The following is a 16,277-nucleotide window of genomic DNA, read 5'->3' as shown; positions in this document are numbered from 1 at the left end:
GGTGGGATCTTTACGAGAACATGCTGCTTGGAAAGAGCACCTGGCCTGGTCAGGCTGATGTAGGGTGAGATGTGTCATTAACCCTTGCCTGAGGTCCGTGACCCTCATCAACATTAGGTACAACATCCCAGGTTGGTGGGATTTGGTGGTGCAACTTTTGAGAACTCCTACATTATAGTAATTTCCAGATGGTTTAATAAAGTTAAAAAAAAGAGAGAGATGAGGGAGAAACAAAGATTCCTCCCCACCTGCCCTGAGTAATGAGCTCTTGGATGAAAGATACCTTATAAAGGTTTTTCTCTCCATTCCCCACTTCCTGCCACCCAGATCTGGGTGGGGGAGCTCCCGAATCTGGGTAACAGGTTGGCATTTCTACTCCGAGCCCAGGTTCATCTCCTGCCATGTGTATAGGTTGTTGAGCAAACTGATAGACTACGTGAGTGTCTTGCCTGAGTGATGAGCTGCACATACCAGCTTGAGCAGAGCATTAACAAGAGCTGGTGTATGACTCCAATCTCGCTGAATTTCCTCTCTCTCCTGCCAGTGGACACGACAGCCCAGGAGAAGGTGACTGGGAGCCCATGAGGACAAACGGGACACAACGCAGAAGCCTGTCTTGAGACCTTCCAGCTGGTTTGCATTTCCTCATGGGATAGGAGCCCTCTCTTGTAGGCTGGGAAGGCAGTGGGACCACCACACGATTTTATGGATCCATTTTCACTTTTCCAGATGCAAAGAGAGGAGCCGTAATTACCTTGCGTACGTTTTGATAACGTCCCTTGCGCAAGAGGTAGGTATAACTCAACAGATAACCTCTGCTTTTGCTCCCACGTTGTCTCCATTATCTGCAACATGGGGGTGTTGAGTGATGCCACAGGCAGCTGGAAGGGCTCATTTATTTGACCTAATTATTCCCATTGTAGACCTGACTCATCAGAATGGGCTCTTCTTCAAAGGAAATGAGAGCCAGATTGTCTCCTTGGCAGCAATGGAAAACAAATGCTATCCACAGAATGGTTGTTAGATTGAAAAAAGGCGCAACTGGCTTTTGGGGCCAGCCGATATGTAACCATGTTACCAAGAATAGAGGACTGGAGAGAGAGTAGTGTCAACTTCTGACATGCTAGCCGTCTCATAATGTTCTTAATAAAATTAACTCGCCCTTGGATGCCGTGGACAAAAGTAACCACATACTGAGAACCTGGGGAAAAATGGAAACCTTCCGTGCGGTGTTTTTATTAATAACTGACGGAATCCCTATGGGTACCACAGGCGACTTTTCACATGGGAACCTTATTATTTCTGGGTCCTCTTTGAGGCTCTGTTGAAGAATTGGAATTGTCTCTTCTAAGGGATGAGGAGATGGAGAAGGGGAGTCGAAACGGCCCTCCTGGACCGTTAGGCACATCAGACAGAGAGCGGGAGCAGCATGCCACATTCCCTCTGTGAAGCCTGAGAATAGACAGCCTTGGCTCAATGATGCATGACTGAATATTGAAACTTCATCTCAGACAATTGCAAATTGTCCATACTGACCCACAGGTGCACTGAAAAGAATCATTTAAATGTTTCCCGGTCCCACCTTCCTGTTTTACAGTTGTGGTTAAGAACGTCATGACCCTCAGAAATTCGGGAAAGATGTGCACTTGGCTGATGCCTGTGGCGCGGTCTGGCTCGCAGCCTTCTGTTCCGCAGTTCCTGAAGCCCAGGACTATGAAAGTGCCCCGTTGACCACAGGGTTCCAGGGTCCACCTATTGCCGCCAGAGACAAACCTCCAAGAGCACCGTGTTTGATCTGAGCCTGGATCCCATCTGGGAGGAGGAGAGGGAATCCCACGAGCAAATAGGTAAGAAGATCCCGTTGTTCAGTCATGTCCTCTGACACCGTAGCAATGCACGCATATGGTTGCACTTGGCATTCTGACACGTGCATAGCGTGTTTTCATCTCTTCCCTGGAGGTGAGGCCAAAGCCTGAGGTTCCTTTTGACACAGCTCTGCAAAAACTCTGGCTTTGTGCTCTCCTGTGCTTTGCAATAACATACCAGCTCTGCGGTGTGGCCAATGTTTACTTAATTGGTGGGAGGACTTTTTAATATCAAAAGGAAAACATTTCTTCTGCATTCCACATAGGTAAGATGTGGTTTGCTGTGGTACAAGGGTAAGGATTGGGGGTGGGGAGGGAATGAAGAGAGGAAAAACAGTCCTTAGGGCTAAAGTCATAGGAGGGGGGTGGGTGGATAGGAAAGAGAACCAAATAATGAGGGGCAGACGAAAGACCAACGGGCATTGCTTTTAAGAGTCAGAGCTAGGACTGGCCATATGCTTGCTTTGCAGTTATTTCCAAAAATAGATGATTGGTAGTGAGAAGCAACTGGTTTCTGACGCTTATGAGGGGGTCAGTTAATATTATTTCCAACTGTTGGGGTAAGTTATGGGGTAGGCTGTAGATCTAACAGAAAGAGATTGCTGAACTTCACAGTGCTTTGGATTAGATTTCACGGAGCTTTTTATTGGCTAGACAAAGCTGTTAGCTAAGTAAGAGGAATTGACCTGAGGATAAGAGGGGCTGGTAACTTGTAGTGGTCACTGCAGATATTCTGTTTTATTTATTTATTTTTTTTTAAAGATTTTTTTTATTTATTCATTTGAGACACAGAAATACAGAGAGAGAGCGAGCATGAGCAGGGGGGGAGGCAGAGGGAGAGGGAGAAGCAGGCTCCCCGCTAAGCCAGGAGCCCGATGTGGGGCTTGATCCCAGGACCCTGAATCATGACCTGAGCCGAAGGCAGACGCTTAACCATCTGAGCCACCCAGGCGCCCCCAGATATTCTGTGTTTTAAATAGTGCTAATCTACCAGCAATCGAACAGTCATTAAGAAATGGGAGCCAGTGAGCACAAGGATGCGCAGAGGTGACACCCTGTGAACCATTCCCAAATGGGAATGGTCCAATAGGGGGAATTAGTGCTCTCTCTTCTCCACAGATCCCTGGATGAGTGGTGACTCCTAGGTCAGAGATGTCCTGAACCTTTAATATTTCCTAGAGAAGAGGTTGAGGGTGCTCTGTGTTCAGGGGAAGGATACCCTGCTGTAAATTGTGTTGCTAAATGGTAAATGTGTATGCAGTTCTACAACTTTGATTTATTTTGATTGTGATACTTCATGAAAGATGTTGTAGTGCTTAAGTTTGTCAGTTCTCCCAGAGCAGAATCTGCCAAAGACTTTCCTTAGGATCTGCTTACATTCAACAGACACCAAGAGAGTCCCAGCAGGACAGAGGCAAGTGGGTAGAAGAGAACATCCCTGGTGGTGAGAATATGGCAACAAGAGATCCCAAGACATAGCAAAGGCACCAATTTGACTTCTTTTCTGGATGCACATGGTACCTTTACTTCCCTCTAAACCTGGGGCAATGCTAGAGGTATTAGTTTCTTGGAATGTTCGCAAGTCCTTGCAACGGACTGCTGCCATTTGCACTGAGGTATGTAGACGGGACATACCTCAAATGGAAGGTTGCTGACTGAGTTTTAGTCCCAAGGGCTCACATTCCATCTTACAGATTACTCTATCTAGCTTTCAAGTTCAAGTTGAGCTCCGGACAGCTGTTGGTTCTTTGATGCTCATATCCCCAGAGCCCAATCTTTCAGTTGACTGCTTGTTCCAGAACAGCCATGTGCCACGCACTTCAGAAGTGATGTAGGAAGTCCTAGCCCTGGTCTCCTTCGGCACTGGTGTGCAAAAGCTGAGGGCGAAGACAGGCAGAGATATGGGTTGATTTGTTCTTTTAATGCGGTTTTTCTTTTCACATCAAGTGAAACAGTATTATGTAATTCTTAGTAGATTTTATAAATGTTTGTTGGGCATCTACCGTGCGTCAGGCTGAGACTCAAAGTTTAATAATACACAGAGCAGCCATCAAGGAATTTATACTTGGTGTATATTTCTCTCCCTTCACTAGATTCAGCTTGTGAAGCATGGCATAATTCTTAGTTACCTTCTGATCTCTGCCATCTAGCACGGAGCCTGGCCCATATGTTGAAACGATATGCAAAGAGCAGTTCGCCTTGCTATTTTCCTTTCTTGTTGTCTAACATCCTTACCTTATACAGGTCAGCCAATGGACTTCCTCCCATCAACATACCAGAACATCTTTCTCTCAAGACGCTTATTTCCTATTGCACCTCTTACAATGACTGTGAGGAGAAACAAACTTTTTCCCTTTATGGCAAGGGTGACTTCCCACTAGTATGTACAATGCCCCATAAGGGCAGACCTGTTTTTATCCTTTTGTTCACTGCTGTTTTGCCAGCACCAAAAATACTGTCCGGGACATCATGATTACATGTTAGCTTATTTGTAAGTATTTGTTGGAGGAATATGGAAACTTAAAAGAAGGACAAAAGACCTTAACATATTAGACAGGCTCAGTTAAGCTATGCGGCAGTAACAAGTAAATCTGGAAATTTCAGGGGCTGAACATAGAGGTTTGTTTCTCTTTTCTGCAACGTTGGCCATGGGTCCCTCAGCCTTCTGGATCAGCCCCTTTCCCGGTGGTAATGCCAGGATCGAGGATGGGACGTATAGCTTTTGGGTTGCTCCTACAGAGAAGGGAGGGTAGAAGGGTTGCATACTGACTCATAAATACTTTCACCTGGAAATGATGCATGTCGCTTCTGCTCATAGTCTTTGGTTACATGGCTGGGAAATGTGGGTGAGCCCATGAGTATCCGGTGAGCATGCTCCACTAAGTATGTTAGTCAGGCTTGCTAAGGGATGCTGTAATGTCCTAGGAAAGCAAGTGTTGATGTCCCACCCTCACTCTGACCCCTTCAGTGCATGCCAACCACCTTCCCAATGCCAGCAGCTGCATTTCTTTGCCTGAAGTCTGTCTCGGGTAGCTGGAGCTTGCTTTGGCCTCCTGCTTTGCCTTCAGCATAGGGGGCTCCCAGTGTCAGGAAACCACCCTACATCAGGCTGAGTTTAAGGTTGAATAAGACATAGAGCAGCCATCGAGGAGCTTATACTGTTTAAATTTTTGTCTCCCTCACTAGGTTCAGCTTGTTAAAGGCAGCATCGACTCGATCAATGACTGATGGGAATTAGTGTATAAATAGCTCAGCTCTCTCAGTGCTCAGATGGCAGGACCCCGAGGTGTATTTTCTACACTGGCTCCCAGAGATAGCAGCGGGATGAAGCTCTAATTGTCCACAGCGATGACTTGCTTGATAACAAGCCTATTATCAGCCGTCTTCCCTTCCCCATCTCACTTCCCCACTTCCTTGACAGTGTTTCTCGGGATTTCCTCTCAAATAAACTATTTATGTGTGATTTTGTGTTTTAGGATCTTCTTAAGGAGGAGCTCCAAACTAAAATAAAAAGTTGCCTAAATAGTTCGAATTCTGTGTGTGTGTGTGTGTGTGCGTGTGTGTGTGAGAGAGAGAGAGAGAGAACATAGTATTGATTTGGGACGGGCACAAGAGAGGCCTCCTCACTCTCTCCATCTGAGGTGCTTAGGTAGTTGGAATGAAGGAAGTGACAGGAATAAAAGGGAGGGGAAGGAGAATACCTAAGATGCCAGAAAGACTTTCTCCTATAAATGGGTTGTTAAAAACACAAAGCCTGGATCCTGTTATTAACTGTATTGGCTCCCTGAAGTCCCGGGGAGAAACATTCTCAAAGGCTTTCTAAGGTGGGCACCTCCCGGCCCATCAACATGAAAGCCGGGGTGGCTGGAGTGCTCTGTTTTTCAGCACCTCTTGGTGGGGATTCCAGAAGTGCCTTCGGACAGTCCTAAAGTGGTAACACTGGTTTTCGGTCCTTCGCCTCTGCTTTCCATGTCCTCTATTCCTTTTTGGTGATCTCCTGTGTCCCAGGATCAAATAATGCTAAAGTGACCTTATAATTTGTCATTCACATCGGGGCATTTTTTGTTCTTACGTCCTTGTAGACCAATGAGAAAACTAAGGTGTCACATAAACAATCCATTCTCACTCAGCAGGTGATGGTGCCAGGATGTAAGGGGGGGTGTGGTGTGCTTCCTTAATGCACCACCTGCTGTCCCATATTGACTGGTCAGGGGTTTCATGGCAGAGAAGAAGGCCTGGGGCTCCAGAGTGGGGGTCAGGATGTGCAGGCAAGAGTCTCGGGTTTGTTGCTCACTCCTAGGGGAAATTTGACAAGTCTTTTTGCTTCTTTGGGGGCAGTGTCAGTGTGTATGAAGGACAGACCTAGGATTGGGTAAATAATAATGATAATAATAGTAGCAGCCATGCTTTCCTGTATATTTAGTGGCTGAGACTTAAGAGCATGGATTCTGAAGCCAGAAACTTGGGTTTGAATCCCAACTCTACCACTTACTAAAGTGAGATCTGGGCCAAGGTACTCATCAATTTTTTTAACAGTGTAACCATAGTACAAGCGCCATATAATAAACTACCTATTTAGCAAGTATGATTTTTAAGTTTTGATATATGAATATGCCCATGAAGCCATGAAACTATGACTACAATTGAGATAATGTACCTATACATCGCCCCCCGTTTCTGCTTGTCCCTTTCCTAATAACAGTCTCCTTCCCACCCCACCCATGTCCTACTCCACAAGTAACCACTGATCTCTCTGTTGCTACAGATGAGTGCATTTTCTAGAGATTTACCTAAATGACATCATGCAGTAGATGCCCCTTTTGGCTTAGTTCTTTCACCCTGTGTCCTTATTTTGAAATTAATTCTGTGTTGTACCACTAGTTCATTCCTTGCTATTGCTGACTAGTATTCCACTGCATGGATAAATTGCAGCTTGTTGTTAATTCGTTCACCTGTTGCCAGATATTTAGGTTGTTTGGGACTTTTTTTGGATATTACAAATAAAGCTCTGTGAACATTTATACATAACTCTTTGCATGGACATATGCTTTCTCTTCTCTTGAGCAAATAGCTGGGAGTAGAATGGTAGGCTCATATGGTAGGTATATATATTAACACTTTAACTGCTAAATTATTTTCTTAAGTTTTTTACATTCTAAATTCTAAAGTAAATTTTCCATTTCCACTATTAGTGTACAGTATAAGAGTTTTAGCTCCTCCCCATCCCCTTCAAGGCTTGGTATGGTCATTATTTTATTTTGGCATGATCATTATTTTAAATAGGGTGTGTAGTAGTATCTCATTGTGGTTTTGATTATTTTTTTTCCTCATGACAAATGATAATGAGCATCTTTTTATGTACATGGTGGCCATCATGTATCTCCGTAGAAGAAGTGTCTATTAAAAACTTTTGCCCAGTAAAAAGAAATTGGTTTGTTTTCTTATGTTTTGAGAGTTCTTTATATGTGCTAGATAACAACTCCCTTATTAGATACAAAACTGTAAGTATTTTCTTCATTTCTATTGCTTGCCTCTTCATTCTTTAGCAGTGTTTTTCCTGGAGCAAAAGTTTTAAATTTTGATGAAATATGACTTATCAATTTGTTCTTTTATCCCTAATCCAAAGTCACCTTTTCTCTTATTTTTTCTTCTAGAAGTTCTACAGTTTTAGGTTTACCTTTAAGCCTGTGATCCATTTTGAGTGACTTTTTGTATATGATGCGGTGTGAGGTGTGGATCAAAGTTTGGTTCTTTAACATATAAACAGCCAACTGTTCTTGCACCTGTTTGTTGAAAAAGACTACTTTTTCTCTGCTGGATTGCTTTTGTACTTTTGTAAAAAATCAATTGTCCACACGTATGGATCTCCTGGACTTTCTATTATTTTCATTTTTTTGTTGTCTTGTTGTTTATATTTACATCAATACTGCACAGTGCTCTAGGTTTATAATAAGCCTTGAACTAAGGTACTGTTAGTTTTCCAATTTTGTTCTTAATTTTCAAAGTCATTTTCGCTCCTCTAGGTCCTTTGTATGGCTATATGAATTTTACAGTTGGTCTGACAGTTTCTACAAAAAATCATGCTGAGATTTTGATTGAAATTTTGTTGATCTCATACATCAATTTTAGGAGAATTGACATCTTTTTTTTTTTTTTTTTTTTTACAGATTTTATTTATTTATTTGACACAGAGAGAGAGAGCATGAGAGCAGGAACACAAGCAGGTGGAGTGGCAGAGGGAGAAGCAGGCTTCCCGCCAAGCAGCGAGCCCGATGTGGGGCCTGATCCCAGGACCCTGGGATCATGACCTGAGCTGAAGGCAGTTGCTTAACAACTGAGCCACCCAGGCGCCCCAGAATTGACATCTTAACAATATTGAGGCTTCTGGCCCAGAATCATACAAACCAGGACACATTTGAAAGTGAAAGGGGATGGTAGGAAAATTATGCTTGGATAGCCAGCACAAACCAGGGCTGTTCTGGGATGTACGGTCATCCTATCGTGTGCTTTCTCATCACCCCATGTGATGACATCCCATTGGTGGCATGGTTCCCAGAACTCTCATCTACTCTTGTCAACTTCAAAATTTATTATGCTTCTAATAGTATTAACTACATTCCTGGCAGAAATATCTCCATAAAGAAAACCCTAAAATCTCAGTATCCCGTTGATGGTTTTTCCTGGATGGCAGGAATGACAATGGGTATCCTGATTAATCAATCCCTAGTAAGAATTACATAGCAGATGCTTTATTCTATTAACTTATTCATTCTCCTCACTTAACGAATGTATCCAACTCATTTATTCTTTAACTTTTAAGGACTGATTCTGAAGGCAGGTTAGAAGGACAGTGTTTAAAATAGTTTTCAAACGTCCATCCCTGTGAATTAAATAACAGCTGTAGAACACCCAGTACTATTTCTGGTGCATCCAAAGCCATTGGTAAGTTCCCATCCCTTGAAGCACATCATAGCCGTGGGCAGTCCCTGCCTGCAGTCAGGAAGGGCTTTCCTGGGGGGGTGGGGGAAGGATGTGAACCCTGATCTTCCTATATTCTTCTGGGTGGATCAAAAGCAAAGCTCATAAAAAGTTGGCAAAAGAAAACTCAAAATATATCGTAGCAAAAAATCTGGATTAGTTCTTCGTGGTATCACTGCCAGCAATCTTGCAAGATACTTGAGGACATGACCTTCACTGCTCTTTGCTGTCATGCACTCAAGGGTCAGGGTTTGGGTGGTGTAGGAAGGAGGTGGTATCTTTGAAGCCCATTGCCATTACTGTGAGCAGGAAGTGAAATATCAAGGATGTTATTCAAGAATTCTTTCTCTGCTTAATTCTGTTTCACTCTGGCTTCCTGTGTATCTCTTCTGTGCTATGCTCCTTCTCTGTGAGGCTCTGAAGCCATTCAGGTGGTCAAGATGATGAGCTCAGCAGTTTAGGCTATGGGGCTAAGGAAATCAAGGTCACAGGTTCGGTCTCCATATGAGCCAATTAACTCTGTAGACAAAGAAATCTGTCCAAGTCCTCAGATTGCCTTACTGACTCTCACCAGCTGGCTTGAAAAACTGTGCTCCGCCGGGGCGTGGGGCACGGATGGCTAAATAACAGGCCTATCCTTAGTTCTGGAGAATTCTCCCTGGAGGAGGCCTTCCAGACGTTAGAAACCTCTCATTAGATTCTGGGATTGTTCATTAATCTGGCACCACTTCACTTCAAGGCCTGGTGTTTATCTTGAAGTAATTTATGAGTGACTGAGGATTTTGCATTGTTGTAAAAATTGATTGTTGATAGTGTACCAGCCTACTTGATAAATGATTCCTTGCTTCAGCAGGCCGGAATGCAGAGTCAGCCGCAGGAGACTGCAGTGGGGAGGCCAAGGGCTAGCAAGTTGGGGCTTCAGATGTTGAGTTATTCATTTAAAAACTTCGTTCGAGTGCCTTCCATGGGCCAGGCACAGTTTGGGATACTGGGGATATAAGTATTTATTATTCCCACACATGTTTTCAGGCCTATTCCATGCGAGGCATTCTACTGGACCCAAAGGGCACAGCAGAGAATGAGATCCTCATCACTCATCATCTCATCATGGGATCTTAACCTTTGTGCCATGGACTCCCTTTGCAGTCTCGTGAAGTCTATGGAAGGCTTCTCAGAGTAACACTCTGAGATGTCTAAAATGAGCATGCGAGATTACAAAGGAAGCCAGTTATAATACAATACAGTTGTCAAAATAGTAAACAAATAAATCCATGCTAAGTGCTAAGCATGGAACATGTACCCATGGTCCATGTCTGCTCACAGCTCCTCCTCAGGGACCCTGTGCCAGTCTCAGCTGCTGCTTGGAGGTGGGGGCGGGGGTTTCTAGCCAGCCAGGCTTTGAACCACATGTCTTGGTCCTCCCAGGCACAGCTGAATAAAGACAGGGAAGCACTGACCTAGAGACTCCTGTTCGAACAACTGAGGTGCTCTGACCAAAAGAGCTGGCCCAGGCAGCAGGTCATTCTTAGGAATGTGCAGTTGGGAAGCAGGACCCATTTCAGATATGGCTGGGAACTGAAGATGAAGAAATGCAAAAAGCAGACCCCGATGTAGTCATGAGATGTCCAGAGCAAGGTGAGGGTCTGAGGAAGCTGAGTCAACGAATAGGCAGAGCTGCTGAGAGAATAGAGTTAATAAGTCACTTGCTGTGGGTAGAGAGGCAGAGTAATGCGCAGAGAAATAGAAAAAGCCAAGGAGCTGAGGTGGGTTGAGGGCAGAGCCTTGGAGTGAAAAATCCAGAAATCTTTCTGCCGAGATCTGTAGAATTGCTTTGGATCTAGAACAATCCTTCATTTCCTGTTTCCACTTCCATTTTTCCCAAGGGGCCTGGTGGTTCATCTTTTCCAGAATTGTCCTGAAGGGCTAGCTTCCTGGCTGACATTCCCATTTTCTTTATTACTGTGTACATTCTTACAATAAACTTTCATGTCCCGAGGCAACTAGAGTAGATCTCTGTTCCTTGGGATCAAAAGAGTCAAATGCAAACATGGCAGGGTGGGGTGAGCCCCCAGGGGATGACGGGGCATCTGACTGCTTCAAGCAGTAGGCGTGGGCAGAGAGTCTTCCCAGCACTCTTCTAAGTTGATTTTTGGATTTGTCAATGACTAACCAGTTCAAAATTTTGTCAGAAAATTTTATGGTTCATTAAAATATTGCTACTTTTTTATGTTGCGGGCATTTGAATTCCATTACAGTATGTGGTGTTCATAGTAAAAGCTTTGTTTTGTGTGTTGGGAGAAGGGCTTGGTAAAGGGGCAAAGTCAGGGTCAGTAGAAAATTCAAGGTAACTAAAGTGATATTTAATAATGAAATCCCATTCACACCTATTTTGCTTGGTAATTGGTAGTAAGGTGAGAAAAGCCAATAATAATTCTTAAAATCTGAAGTTGCACACAGATTGCTTAGTAAAAAAGGGAAGTGCAACCCTAAATTAGATAGGAAAAAAGAGGGTATGGGGGCCAAATAGGCATTTATTCATTCGTTTATCCATCCAGTGCCTCTCACAGGTCAGGCAAAAGCAAGATAGACTGTCCTCAGGAGCTTACCTTCTGGGGCTGGGGGAAAGATAAACAGTACATAAAAATAAACAAATAGGTAATAATACATTGTGAACTGTGCTAAGAAGGATATAAAAGGAAGGCATGATAAGTGAGGAACTAGGTGGGGTGAGGGCTACTCCAGATAAGATGGATAAGGAATAGATCGTTTCCTACCTTTGTAAGAAGGAACATTTGAGCTGAGACTTGAAACTTGCGATGTCAGTCCTGGGTGCTGCGAGAGAAAGTACCGTCTAGCCAGAGGGAACAGGAAGTGCACCTTAAATATAGAGGACTGTGTGACTGGGGCTCAGGAGGTAGAGAGGGAGAGGGAGAACAGTTTGAGCGAGGTGGAGATGAGCAAAGACCATTTGCTTAGCAACCATTCATGCAAAGCCTTCCAGGGACCAGGCTCTGTGCTATTCCAGGGATATAGCAGTGAACAAGACAGATAAAAGCCTCTGCCCCCAGGGAGCAGAGGCTTTAGAGCGGACTTGGTCATAATATGCCTCATTTGTCATAATAAAGGGTTTGGACTTTAGTGTAAAGACAATGGGGAGCCTTTGAAGTGGTCAAAGCTGGGGAGTGACATAGTTGGATTTGCATTTTAGAAATCACAGCTCTGAGAGCAGTGTGGAGAATGGTTGCGGCAGGGCAGTCTAGAGGCCAGGGGACTAGAGAGATCGGTGCAAGAAAAGAAGGTGTTATTCAGCTTTTAGATAGTGCAGTAGGTCGGAAATAAATGGAGAGATTCCAGAGGTATTAGGAAGGTATAATGGACAGGATCAGGTGGACAGGTGAAAGATCTAGAAGGACACAGGCATGTGGGTCAGTTTTCTGACTTCAAGAATTGGGTGGATGTTGTTGGCATTCATTTTGGGGGGCAAGACACAAGAAAAACAGATTTTTTCTTGGAGGAAAAATTAAATGGTATCATTCCTGCCCTTGATGAAATTTATACTTTATTGAGGAGACAAACATGCAAATAAAGCCACTTTATCAACCAATGTGTACTAGTCAATAAATTACGCTGTGCTAACAACCACCAGAATAGTGTTTTAATACAACAAAGATTTATTTTTCTGTCATGTTGCACGTCCAAAGCTGACAGGGTGGGGTCGATTGGGGGAAGCATGGAGCTCTTCTCATTGTAATCAGTGGACTGAGGCCAACAGAGTTTCCATCTTGACACAAGCTTTTACCCACCAAGACAGAGTTAAAAAGAGAGAGAGAGAAAGAAATAATGAATCTGGCTCTTAAATCTTCTGTCTGGAAATGATTTGTGTCACATCTGCTACTCTTTCATTGGCCAAGTCATAGGGTCATGCCTAACTTCAAGAAACCAAGGAAGGACAATCATACTATGTGCTGGGAAGGGAGGAAGAGGACTGATTTCTTCTTTCTACTGTATCCTATCAGGTGGGACACAATTTCATTTTGTCCTTTACTGATGGCAGTCGTTTTAATAACTTGATGAAGTTGATATCTGCCAGACTTCTCTGTAAACTTTTTTCCCCTTTGTAATTAATACATATATTGTAGGGAGTTACTTTGAACTTCTTATGTAAACATCCCATTCTTCATTAAACTTTTAATTAATTAATTAAGATTGAAGGGACCCATGGTTTTCTCTTTATTCAATGGGCTATCATTCATTACTATAATTATTTCTTTTTACACTCAGATTGTCCCAGATTTGGCCAGTGGGAACCCCTTCAATCCTGCTTCCATGTCTGTTTAGCATGTTCCTGCATTCTTTGAGCATTTCCTTCCCTCTGGCTGTAGGCTCATCTTACACTTTACTTGCTCCTACTCTAGCTATGGAATCAGTCACTTCTCCAAGGAGCCATGATTGTTTATTTATTTATTTTTAAATTTTTAATTGTTATGTTAATCACCATAGTGGCGAATAGGCCCCCTCAGTGGACAGAGCGACAGGATACATATATGCACATACACATACACAGACACTCACATACACGTGTGTACACACACTCACATCTCTACTTGTATCTGTGTCTACTGTGTATATCGACCACCATGAGTTTACTTTGGTATCTCCAATTCCAGTTCAACACGACAGAGTATATTCTGCTTTTCTCTCTTTGTATTTATAAATCTTTTCTCCTGCATTGAGAACATTGGCTCTCATCCTCATATATTTACTTAGTTCGGGAGTCCTGTCCCACCCCCTTCCCGTGTGGGTACTCTCCCCACTCTGCTTGGCCTCCAACACCATGCCAAGCCACCTTCCTCACTGCTTAAGCTCTGACTTCCCATCTTGGGTTAATGGGGATGGTGCATTATTAACGAAGTCTGCATGGTGATATTCCTATATCCTACCATGAATCTGTTTGGGGCCCATTTTTATAGGGAATGTGTGATATTGAGAAAGGATTGCAGGCAACTAAGAATTAGAAATCCAAATCTTCTGATTCTCGGTGTTCCCCCCACCCCCACCCTAAGCCCCCGGCATCAATAGTAATTATTGGAATCCATGGAAGATTTCTCTGGCTTCTCTTTCTCAATTCCATTCCCAAATGGATTTACTTTGGAAAGTAAATGAAAGTCCATTTACCCATTTCAGAGTTATCTAAAGGTGAAAAAATACGCTATTTTTTCAGCAGTTCAGAGATTTTTCAAATACTTTTTTGTCTTTGGATTGCTCAAAAGCAGCTTTGTTTGGAAATTTCAAACTTGGCATCTCAGGTACAGAACCCTGAATAAGGAATGTGTGCTTTGCCTTGTTTGAAGAAATTTGGTTTTGAAATAACAAAGTTATGGATGTTTAAAAATACTGCACTAAGCAGGCACTGTGTGTTATTTTCCTTTGCCTTTGAAACATGCTCTCTATTGTGAAGCTGGTAACGTTCATGGGTGGGAGAATTTAATAGCGTATACTTAACTGATGCAAATGTGAGATCATTTTATAAGTCACATGGGAATCCGGCCGGGTTGTCTTTTCAGCTTTTATTCAGTAAATTCACATGATCTCCAAATGACTTAGAATCCTTGGGCACACCGCCTGTGTACATATCAGGTGCTCAGTAATTACGGAGCTGATGTGAACTGAATGTGCTTGTTTTCATTTGGCTATATGGTTCCCCTCCAGCTTGGAGTACCTAATTACGGTCTAAAACAGGGCTTGGCAAATTATGGACCATGGACCAAATCCAGCTTGCCACCAGCTTTTCTATGGCCTGCAGGGTGAGGATGTTTTTTACATTTTCTGAATTGTTGAATAAAAATCAAAAGAAGACTAACATTTCATGACATGTGAAAATGATACGAAATTGAAAATTTCAGTGTGCACACATAAAGTTTTATCAGGATATAGTCATGCTCATTCACTTATGTACCACCCAAGCCTGCTTTCACATCACAGTGGCAGAGAGGGACACTTGCAACAGAGACTGTATGACCTGCGAAGCCTAAAATATTTACATCTGGCCCTTTACAGAAAAAGTTTGTGGAGGGGCACCTGGGTGGCTCAGTTGGTTGTGCATCTGCCTTCGGCTTGGGTCATGGTCTTGGGGTCCTGGGATCAAGCCCCATGTCTGGCTCCCTGCTCAGTGGGGATCCTGCTTCTCCCTCTCCCTCTGCTGCTTCCCCAATTGTGCTCTCTCTCTCTCTCTGTCAAATAAATGGATAAAATCTTAAAAAAAAAAAAAAGAAAAAGAAAAAGCTCGCGGACCCCTAATCCAGAAGATAGAGGATGTTGTCTGCTCATTTTTAGGATTTTTTGCTCTAAAACTTAAAGCCAAAGTTCCTTTTTAATTTTCTACCCATCATACTTCTAGCCTGCCTCTTCATTGGCATTCAATTGGATTCCAACCTCATTTCAATAACAAAAGTTATTGTGAAAAGAATAAAAATATAAAGCATAAAGTCAAATATAATTTTGTTGATTCTTTCCTTTTGCTGTTTGTCTGCACTACCATTTTTATATTAGAAGACTAGTAAAGGCAATCACGAGTGAAGGGACCTGAACCGTACCACCTATTTTATACTTTGCTGGGTTTGTTTCCAGTTGTTGGTTAATTTTGCTTTCTCAAGCTTTTCCGAAGTTCCACAAAGGTAGGGATGAGCTTTATCGCTTCTTTTGGATTTCAGGCTTGTAGTGTGGGACCTAGAGCTTGGAGTCACAACTATCTAATGGTACCACCCCAGCATCTGAGCCCCTGAACGTTATTGGAGATAATCATGTATCTGTGATGATGACAAATCTCCAAAGGTCCCCTCTCTCTGTTTGATCGTCCTACCAGACATCTGGTAAGTTCACTTTTCCATTCTTATCTTGTGGCTCTCCCACCTCACATTTCACAGACGATCCAGAGGGAACCAGGTGAAAATTACTTTAATTCTACCCGTGTGCCTGCATCTATATTTACACAGTACAGTGGCTCTCTTACTATAGGTAATATTCCCTCCGTTTCCCTCCTGGATCCCATTGCCTCTTGCCTTCTAAAGGACTTGGCTGCTCATTTAGCCCTTCCTTGTCTCCACCACCAGTTGTCCCTTTCTTCTGTGTCATTCGAATCAGCACATAAGCTGGTCTTAATAAGATCCATCTTTTAGAAGACCTCCCATTTCCCAGCACCCTCCTCCCTCCTCTTCCTACTGTCTCATGTCTGCTACTCTTAAGAGCATCTCTTGAAATCACTGTCTATACTTGTCATCTGCCTGTTCTCCTCTCAACCCATTCTAAGCAGACTCTATCTCCCACCATGTGTGATACTGGGCAAAGTCACAAAGGACTCCCCCATCTGGCTAAATCTAGTAGTTGATTTTCTGTTTTGACCTTACTTTGCTTATCACTAGCTTATAATGTGGTTGT

At 43.2% G+C, this 16,277-nt stretch overlaps 1 long non-coding RNA gene across 1 annotated transcript in view; it reads left to right on the top strand.

Moving 5' to 3' along the window:
• LOC144382627 (uncharacterized) overlaps positions 1-5,322 on the top strand; it is a 54,601-nt gene extending 49,279 nt beyond the window's left edge. Inside the window, exons 3-5 of the long non-coding RNA XR_013449957.1 lie at positions 545-790; positions 1,598-1,847; positions 5,052-5,322. This is a non-coding gene — a long non-coding RNA (uncharacterized LOC144382627). The remainder of the gene's footprint in view (positions 1-544; positions 791-1,597; positions 1,848-5,051) is intronic.
• Positions 5,323-16,277: the final 10,955 nt, after the last annotated feature.

The sequence above is a fragment of the Halichoerus grypus genome, chromosome 7 (assembly GCF_964656455.1).
Source record: "Halichoerus grypus chromosome 7, mHalGry1.hap1.1, whole genome shotgun sequence".
NCBI classification, from domain to species: Eukaryota; Metazoa; Chordata; class Mammalia; order Carnivora; family Phocidae; genus Halichoerus; species Halichoerus grypus.
This window is presented reverse-complemented; position numbering and strand designations above follow the sequence as displayed.